The sequence below is a fragment of the Oryctolagus cuniculus genome, chromosome 18, assembly GCF_964237555.1.
Source record: "Oryctolagus cuniculus chromosome 18, mOryCun1.1, whole genome shotgun sequence".
In the NCBI taxonomy this organism is placed as follows: Eukaryota; Metazoa; Chordata; class Mammalia; order Lagomorpha; family Leporidae; genus Oryctolagus; species Oryctolagus cuniculus.
Genome location: NC_091449.1, coordinates 38,046,054 through 38,055,687, shown reverse-complemented (window position 1 = coordinate 38,055,687; position 9,634 = coordinate 38,046,054). Strand labels below are relative to the sequence as shown.

Below are 9,634 nucleotides of genomic sequence, written 5' to 3'. Positions count from 1 at the left end.
CACATGCCTTTGCGCTCCCCGGACGTGTCCAGTGCTGCTGGTGAGCACACTTAAGTTCTACTTTGTTCAGCCGTCAGCATCGCTGGGACGCCCCCAACTTTGGAAAAGCATGAAATCTCTAAATGAAGGAAGGAAGGTTCTTGGCTTCCAACCCTCACCCCCCCCCCCGCCCCCATCCCCACCCCAATGTGGAGAAACAATCTGAATACACAAAATTAGAAAAACATACACAGAATGGTTGTTTAAAATTCACAGCTGTCAACATCAAGCATTTTGTGCAAGAGAAAGAACGCCAGAAACATCGGGTTAACAAAATCGCTGCAGACGGATCGGTTCGCGCCGAGGACGGAGCTGGCATTGTGTGCGCTCTGTTTGGCCCAGGCTCATTTGCATCCCAGGACAAAGGTTCGCTGTTGGAGACCCTTTCTCTCCCTCTTCCTCCTCCAAAAGGCGCCTCGCCATCCGCCCGGGAGCTCGTCAGCCTCCCTCCTCCCATCAGAAACCTACAGGAACGAACACAAATCTGTTATTTTAACACAACGTGGGCACAAAGTGGTGTTTTCACTCCCAATAAAGCTGGAGGGGGGCCGAAGAATAGGGCCTTTTATTCGCGGGAGATACTCAAAAGGAAGCAGGATTGAACTGGAGGCCAGCATGCATGAATAAAGTTGTTAGAGAATTTGCTGCCTCTGGCCTGGGAGCCCCGCCGCCGCCGCCGCCGCCGCCGCCGGTTCTCTCACCGCTCCCAGCTCCTGGCATCAGCATGCATAATTGCATCCGTTAATTACAATTTTAGCCGAGCCCTCCAACACAGAATAAATTCATTTTCCCCTCACTCTTCCTACTGCCTGGGAGAGGAGACTTGGTTTTGTTTGGGTTTCCCCCCACCCCCAGTTTAATAAACATGATTGACAACAGAAAATGTCGATTTCCTTTTTCCTGGCATGATTGTGTATTTCAGTGCAGAACGCCCGATTCCCAGTTGCCACTGCATTCATTCCACACATTCTGAGGCCTCACGTCACGGGCTCTTCTAAGAAGCAGCTTGAAAGCAGCACGCAGAAATATTTAGAAAGACACAGAGATGAAGGACTTTTTAAGCACCATAGCTAAAGTGAAATGCCAGGGCGGAAATGGCACTGCGAGGCTAGCGACCAGCACGCTGCACTCATGCCCGAAGTCTCCAGTCCTGGAGTGCTGGGCTACACACACTTCCAACAGCTTTGAACCAAGAAGCCTTTACTTAGGGCTCCGAAAGGCGGACAGCTACTTCTCCCTTTGCCCAGTCTCACAGAGACAACCGGGACCAGCACCCTCACCTGCATGAATGCGGTGTGGATGCATCCACTTCCCTCTCTGCCTCTCTGTCTATGCTCCCTGGAAGAAAGGGTGAGAGTGCACCTGCTATGCTTTGCCCCTCAAGCTCCATGTGCTGGAAACTGGCTCCCCAGTGTGGCGATGCTGATGCAGTGGAACCTTGGGGAGATAGGGACGAGGCGGTGGTCACTGGGCTCTGGGGGCTTCTGCCGCCTGAATGGATTAATCCCCGTCTTGAGGAGTAGGTTGGGTCTCTCAGGAGGGTTGTTATGAAGTAAGGAGGGTTGTTATAAAGTAAGGAGGGTTGTTATAAAGTAAGGCCACCTCCTTTGCCCGGTTTATTCCTGTTGCACTTCTCTGCCAGGCCCCCAGTGCAGCCCCAGGGACACTGGCCGGAACACCAGCCCCATGTCACCAGAATCATGTGCCAAATAAACTTCTGTGAAAAAATTTTATTCATTTGAAAGGCATAGTTACAGACAGGGAGAGGAAGGAGAGAGAGACACAGAGAGAGAGAGAGTGAGAGAGAGAGCAAGATCTTGCATCTACTGGTTCACTCCCCAGATCACTGCCAGCCAGGAACCAGGAAATCTATCCAGGTCTCCCATAGAGGTAGCAGGGGCCCAAGCACTTAGGCCATTTCCACTGCCTTCCCAGGCACATAAGCAGGCAGCTGGATCGGAAGTGGAGCAACCTGGACTTGAACAGGAGTTCCTATGGGATGCTGGCACTGCAGGTGACGGCTTAACCCTCTGTGCTACAGCGCCAGTGCAAACCTCTTTTCTTGACACAAGAGTATTTCCAAATGTTTGTGGAAAAATACATAAAAATAAATTTATTTCGATGTAAAAAGTGTTCAAATCCATGCACCATTTTTTTTTCATAATAGGTGTTTCCGTGAATTTTTTGAACACTCCTCATATGCAAGGTCTTCAACATTTCTTACACCCAAATCAATTTATCTTTGAATTCCATGTTCCATGTTGAAGTGCGCTTGGGCGGCCCTGTTACTGCACCAGGGGCTGAACCAAGAACCAAGACACCCCATTCCCCGCAGCAGGTGCAGGGGGCGTGCCCAGGGATGGGCGGCTGAAGGCAGGCCGAGAAGCACACTGATTTTCGAGGCTGTGACACGAGGCGCCAGGAGTCTGGGGGTGGTGCCTGTCCAGCCATGCTCTGGAGACTGGTCCCATGATGTCACGGAGGGCCTTGACCCCAGCTCTGTGAATCAGGGGCTCCCGCAGGAGCTCCCTGCTGCCACTGTTTCTAACACCCTTCGCCCCAGGCCCAGGGCCAAGTGAAACACTGGTTCATTTTTAGCTACCGAAGCGCTCCTTCCCGCGTGGGTAGAGGACTGGGGCGAAGAGTGGATCTTGCCGAGCCTTCCTAATCTCCCTCTGATCTGGTTCCCGACTGGCCAAGCCCAGCCTGAGAGAGAGAGAGAGAGAGAGAGAGAGAGAAAGAGCACAGAGAGAGTGTGAGGGCCTCTCTCCTTCAGTCGGGACAGCCCAGGAGGGAGGGAGGGAGTCCTGCGGTGTCCTCCGAACCCACAGCCAGCACTGGTCTCTAACAGCAGCTGGAGACACATCCCAGCCTCCACGTCGGGCGCTCATATATCTTCGTCCAAAGGAGAGGTCAGATGAGCTCATCGGAGTGAAAGAGCTTTGTAAACTATAAAGCACCGGACAAATGGCAGTCTGTTTTCATTATTAACTGGTAGCACAGTCTCTCTCCAGCCAAGGAAGTAACTAAAAAAATTTTTTTTTCAGTCTGAGTTCTTTTTTTCTTTTAATTGGTAACAAATATGTATTGAAAGCCTACCCGTGACCAGGCACTTGGGACACAGTGATCGGAGCACGCGCCTCTCCTGCGTGAGGCACTCCAAGGCTGCCCATCACACAGCCTCAGTCCTGGGGCCACTGCCTCTCCCCCCTGCTCAGCTGTGATGCCTCCTTGCTGCTCCCTAAATAGGCCAGCTTCGTCTTCACCTTTGGGCCTTTGAACATACTATTCCACCTGCCTGGAAAACACGGTCTCCTTCACTCGCTCAGGTCTCTGTTTCAAATCTTCCCGAGGAGATCATCCCAGACCACACGCTCTGAACCGCCTGCAGGCACTTGGCCTAGTGGTGAAGATGGCCTGGGTTCCATACCTGGCTCCACCTCCTGCCTGCAGCTTCCCACTGAGGCAGACCCTGCGAGCCAGCAGGTGATGGCTCAAGTGATGGTGTCACTGCCACCCACATGGGAGACCTGGATGGAGTTCCCAACGCCAGGCATCAGTCTAGGCTCAACTTGAGCTGTGGTGGGCATTTGGGAAGTGAACCAGTAGATAGTAGTTCCAGCTCTGACTCTTTGCCTCTTTAATCAACTAATTAATTTTTAAAATAACCGTGAAATACCCCCCCTCCATACCCAACAATCTTTTGATCCCCTCTCCCTGCCTTAAGACTCTTCCCAGCCTTCATCAGAGTCTGAACCGACCGGAGACCTCTGTGTGCTTGTCCATGGGTCTATTCCTGTCTCCTGCACTGGAATTCATGCTCTCAGGCAAGTTGTACCCTGGGCTGCACAGCCAACACTTAGAATACCATCTGGCACATAGTAGGTACTCAGTCAATCTTTATGAATGAACGCAACACATTGGGAAGACAAAGACAAGAAGAAATCCCGGGGCTTATGGCTCTGGTCTTTATCTGATGGGATTTGGCTTAGAAGTGAAGCAAACTCAACCACTCAATGTTAATGTATGAGTTAGCGTGAAAGACTCAGACACTCAAGGTATGTCTTTTCCCTAAAACGGTCTAGAGTCCTCTTTGAACCAGGGGTCATTTTAAAAGTTTATTTATTTATTTGAAAAGCAGAGGGACAAAGAGAAAGGGAGAGACATAGACAGACAGAGATCTTCCATTCATCCATTTACTCCCTAGATGCCTACGACAGCTGGGCCAGGCTGACGTCAGGAGCAAGGAAATCTTCCCGGGTCTCTCATGTGGGTGGCAGGACCTCAGGTACGTGGGCCTTCACCTGCTGCCTCCCAAGCACATTAGCAGGAAGCTGGATTGGAAGCACAGTTGGGACTCAATTCTAGGCACTGCTATATGGGAGACAGGGGTCCCAGGAGGCAGCTTTAAGCCACTGTACCACGACACTCACCCCATCAACCAAGAGTCTTAGCACAGGACATGTGAACACCAGGGTACAAACAGTCAGGCCAGAGACGTCTGAAGGCACACACGGGGAGAGCTAGATCAGCACCACCCAGCTGTTCGCCACCTCCCTGTGTGTGAACAAAGGAGAGCCACGTGGTGCCTCACTGATGGGTGGAGAGCAGACTGAGTCAAGCCTGGGTCAGTGGTGGCCACAGCCTGCAGCAAACCAGGCAGGGTCCTTTCCTGGGAATTTTCCAACTGGAACAAGAGTGAAACACGGTTTGCTGTCCAGTCACAAAGCTGCAAGACCAGGAGGCTAAGAGGAGCCAACAACGAAGGTTCTAGCTTCAGAGCAACAGTCACGGATGAGAGTGGCAGAGACAAGGGTGCTGGGGCAGATGCAGAGACTCTGTCTCAGGCCTGCATTTGCCTGTCTCCTCCTTTTTTAGCCTACAGTTGTGAACCACTAACCCCTCATTTTGCTAAGCCAGCTCAGGCTGGTGACTTGTTCTGTTTCGGCTTTAATCCACAGAAAATGCACTGTTGAATATATTTTTATTTAGCTATTTTATTGTAAAAAAAAGTCATAAATGTAGTTTAAAACCTCAACTACTCCAGGAGATTATACAATGACAAGTGGTCTTCCTCCCTGTCCCACTCTGCAGCCCCCACCCTGCCCCCAGGTTCATTCTTAGAGGTAACCCGCAACCACTTGTTAAACTGATTATCCTTCCAACTGTCATATGACCGACTTCTGGCAGGCATTTTGAAAAGCAGCAGAAAACCCTTTGTAATTTTGATTTATCTGATTGTAATATATATGACTCTTGTACATTTTCAAACAATGGGTTATTCAACCATTTATTTCAGTCCGCTTTGTCTGCATTAGCAAATGTTTTGACATTAGCCATTTATTTCAGAGATGAATGATTCATTTGGGTATTTCTCAACAACAGAAAATAATACCCTGAGCGAAGGCACTGCTGACTTTTTGGCAGGGGCTGAGTTATTCCTTTGCACATTCTTCATCCTGCTCAGTGGGCTTTGCGCAGAGTGGGCGCGCGGTGTGTGCTGGAATGGATGAAGAATTTGGTGCAAAGGAACTGGGACAGAAGAGAAAGAATGAAGCTCTATTGAGAGCGGTTTCACGGTCCTGTGGACTTGGCCTGCCTTATCTCTCTCAGTCTGCCTGTGGCTCTAAGCAACTCTTATTCTTGTGCCCTCTCCAACTGGTTCTTGAGCTTCTCCTTGAACTGTGTGGCTACCCTGTGTCTCTCCCATGAGCTCATGGTGCTCAGGTTAGCCCGCGGTGGTTTCTGTTGCTTGCAACTCCAGAACTCTAACCACAGACCAGTCAGTGCATCAGAACTAGGGCGACGAGTAGGCTTTTGGTCTAGTGGATAAGACACTGGGTAAGCTGCCCACGGCCTGCATCAGAGTGCCCAGGTTCGAACCCTGGCTCCAGCTCCTAATTCTACCTTCCTACTAAGACAGACCCCAGGTGGCAGAGCTAATGGCTTCAGTAGTTGGGCTCTTGCTACCCACATAAGAGATCTAGATTGAGTTTCTGACTCCCAGCTCTGGTCCCTGTCCAGACTCGGGCGTCTCAGGTATTTGGGAAATGAAACAGCAAGATGGAAGCCCTATCTATCTATCTATCTATCTGTCTGTCTATCTATCTATCATTTATCTGTCTGTACTTCTCCCTGTCTCTTTTCCTCCAAGTAAATAAATAAATATTTTTCAGTGATAAACTAGAACAAATGAACTGGGCAGGAAGAAATAGAGAAGGAGAGGCACAGGTCCATTAAGGACTTCGTTTTGTGCCACCTAGCAAGGGAGTGGCCGAACAGGCACCCAACCAGGTCTATCAAGGTGCAAACATTTGGCCCTTGCCAACCCTCTGCAGCCTCATGCCAAGACTCTGGCACCAAACAAGTTATTTCTAGAAGCCAAAGAAAGCCTGACTGAGCATGTATGGCTCTTACCAAGAAGTCGGTCTGCATGAGTTTTGCAGAAGTTGGCCTCTTCCAGAAATCTGTCGATTTCATCCCTGGAGAATTTTCTAGATCCTTGCTGATGCAATGGCAAGGGTTAGACACTTAGGAGAAAATGAACACTTAGAAGAGACAAATTGTGACTGAGAACCTCACGCGCTAAGGTTACTCGTCATTCTTTTCTCTAGATGCTTCCTGTGGGACCCAGTTTTTTGCTGTCCTCCCCCCGTAGGCAAAAACAAAAAGCTAGAACCATCTGTCCTTAGGAAGATTCTCTATATTACACAGCATCCCATTGGAGTCCGAAGCAGGGGCCTAAAGCCACATTCCCTGGGTCACTTGCCCTGTGGCCTTGCTGGACGTGAGATACTCGTTACCACCCCAGCCTCTGGCTCCTCACCTATGAAGTGAGTTGAGTAAAACCTCCTGCCTGCTGGTGTTGTTGTGAGGATGAAGAAGTTCACCTGAGGAAGGCCTGGCACACGGGCCGCGTGGTAGGTATTTGCTGGCAGTACTGTTCCTTGCTTGCTTGTTCGCATTTTTGAAGAAGTGCTCCCGGAGCCGCTGAGCAGGGCGAGTTTTGAATTCTGCAAGGACATGTGTGTGTGTGGATTTTGCACTTCAGAGCAGTGGCTCAGAATCTGTGATTAAGGCACAGGTCTTGAAGTAACCAATGCCTGGAGTATAAATAGAATCCTGCTTCATGGATATTCTAATTATTCTCTCCTCCTTGACATGATTCCGTGTTTAGCTATGTAGCATTAAGCCATACTTAACGCAGTTCGCAAAGGGTAATTTAGAAAGATCAGGCCCAGTGATCTTAAAGCTGTGATGTATGGTTCAGTGAAAGTATAAGCAGGTCAAATACCTCTCACATTGAATTAGCTGAAATTATGCAAGCTATTATATTGGATATTACTATTTGAACATTTTGTATAAACTGCACTAACACACACTCATCTTTATGGGATGAATCAAGACTTAAAACTAATTCTGGCGAATTAAGAATTGTCTTTTCCAGGAATTAACTACCACAATTTGACTACAGCTGTAAAAATTTTATTAGGCAATACATCTGACCTCAAATTGGAAATTTGTGTTGGAACCAGTTTAGGAAATAATTATTGCTGTGTTGTTAATTTTATATCTGCCTAATAAAACATAGCAGGAAAAACAGGGTTGGGTGAATGCAACAATGGAAAGCCCTTGGACATGCTTTGAATGAGTGTTTTCAGCCAGGCTGAACCTAGAACTGTGTCTCTCCCATGGACACTGCTGCCGCTGGTGTTGTGGAATTAAATGCACGTGATTTTCAGCCTGTGAAAGATAAACGTGTTGATGTTGCCTTACACAGTTGACTTTAGTGAAGTTTAACTTGCCCACCGCCTCGCAGGAACACGCACCACTCTGCACCCGTCTGTGTTAACCCTGTCGCTCTGGGCCTGTCTCTGCAGGTCTGGTGCACCTCAGGAAGAGTGTTAGCAGAGAAAGACCAGCTTCCCTGGGAACCACAAAGGCCTTGTCCTCGATGCTGCTAGGGAGGGTGTTCTGTTGGCGGCTTACCTGTTTCAGGCAAGTAGGCGAGGGTCTTAAACTTCCTTATGCTACTATCCTTTTCCAGACTATTCTAGTGTCTTCCAGGATCCTCTAGTTTTATCTGAAAGACAGTTTGAGGCCATCAACTGAGTCAGCAGCTATGTGTTACTGGTTACTGTGGTGCAGAGCTTTCCAAAAGTTGGGATATTGATTGCTTTTTGGGTGGGATTTCAAATAACATAGATTCACACCACGACAAAGTCGTTCTCTCTACGGTCCTCTCCGGGTCCTCTGGTTGTGTCTACCAGGAAGTCGCAGTTTGATGGTGGAACCTTTAAGACTGGCGGGCATGATGTGCCCACAGACTCCGGCGAAGGCTCTTCCCTTCTCTGCTGAACGTGGGAGGAGCGGGGCAGACCAGACGCGGCCTTCGGATGGAACTTGCCTCGGAGAAGTAGGACTCTGAGAAATTGGAGCTGGAGGAAGAGAAATAATCCTACAAGGGGCCGCTGGAAGTGAAGGAGCTACCGTATGGGATTCGGAGCAGCCAACCTCAGTTTACCCACCTTGTGCTGTGCACATCCTAGGTCGGCTCTCGACACAGGACAGAATGGTTGTTTTACCGACTGGTATAGAGCACGGGGTGCAGTAGTGAGGAACAGGTCAGAAAATACGATCGGGGTAGGTGATACATAACTTGACTCGTCAGGTCAAAGAACGTACGTGCAAGAAGAATATGCACGGATTTTTACTTTCAAACATGCAACGAAAAGGTGGCCCAGGCTGTTAGAATTAAGAGATGGAAGCCGAGGTCTTGCTTTACAGAGCTCACAGTGAGACGTGTAAGGTATTGATTACTGCCCACTGTGTAGACTACAGTAGGGGAACTGCAGAAACGGAGAGGAAGGGTACTTAACTCTTGGAGGGTAACAAAGAAGGGGTCCCTGTGGGCGGTCCCGGGGAAGGGCACTTGTTGATCCGCGAAAGAAGGCGGAGGGAAGGTGCTCCAGGCAGAGAGGGTGGGGCCTGCCAAGATCTGGATGGGACAGGAGAGGGCTAAGGGGAGCAGCCAGCCCGCTTCCTTATAGAATACACAGGCCATGGTGGTTTTGCTTGCAAAGCAGGGAAACTCAAAGAAATAATCCTGCAAGGGGCTGCTGAGGCTAACGAACACAAAGACATGAGGTCATTGCAAGGTCACTAAGGACTCCTGGAATTCAGGGACAACACAGCCAGATAGGACCAGATAGGGAGCCAAATTGTCCAGACGCTTCACCCTCCCCCCACCCCGGACATTGCCATGTCTTGTCTCTGCTTTCTCTTGCATTAGCTGCTGTGTCTCTCATTCTCTGTAACCTCTTGGGTACCCACCTGACTCCACGTGGTCACCAGCCTGCAACACAACACAGCTTGTCCACACAGCCCTCCCTGTTTCCAGTAGGGGTCTCTGGTTGACCCTCTCACCTTGACTTGGGCACAGTCCTTGGCACCAGGCTAAGCCACGTAATCACCAAGAGACTGTTGTCTTTGGGTCAGAACCTCCAGGCCGATTGTCTGTGGCCTGGGAAGGAAGGCAGCAGGGTCACCTGGTCCACATCCACTCACGGGGAGCGGTGGGTCCTAATGCCCAAAC

At 49.7% G+C, this 9,634-nt stretch overlaps 1 long non-coding RNA gene across 1 annotated transcript; it reads right to left on the bottom strand.

The window, feature by feature from the left end:
• Nucleotides 1–241: 241 nt before the first annotated feature.
• On the bottom strand, nucleotides 242–7,124 carry LOC138846693 (uncharacterized). The gene is made up of 3 exons (XR_011384225.1): nucleotides 6,866–7,124; nucleotides 6,457–6,569; nucleotides 242–503 (listed from the first exon to the last, which is right to left on the bottom strand). It is a non-coding gene; the product is annotated as an uncharacterized lncRNA (long non-coding RNA).
• Between the last annotated feature and the right edge of the window lie 2,510 nt (nucleotides 7,125–9,634).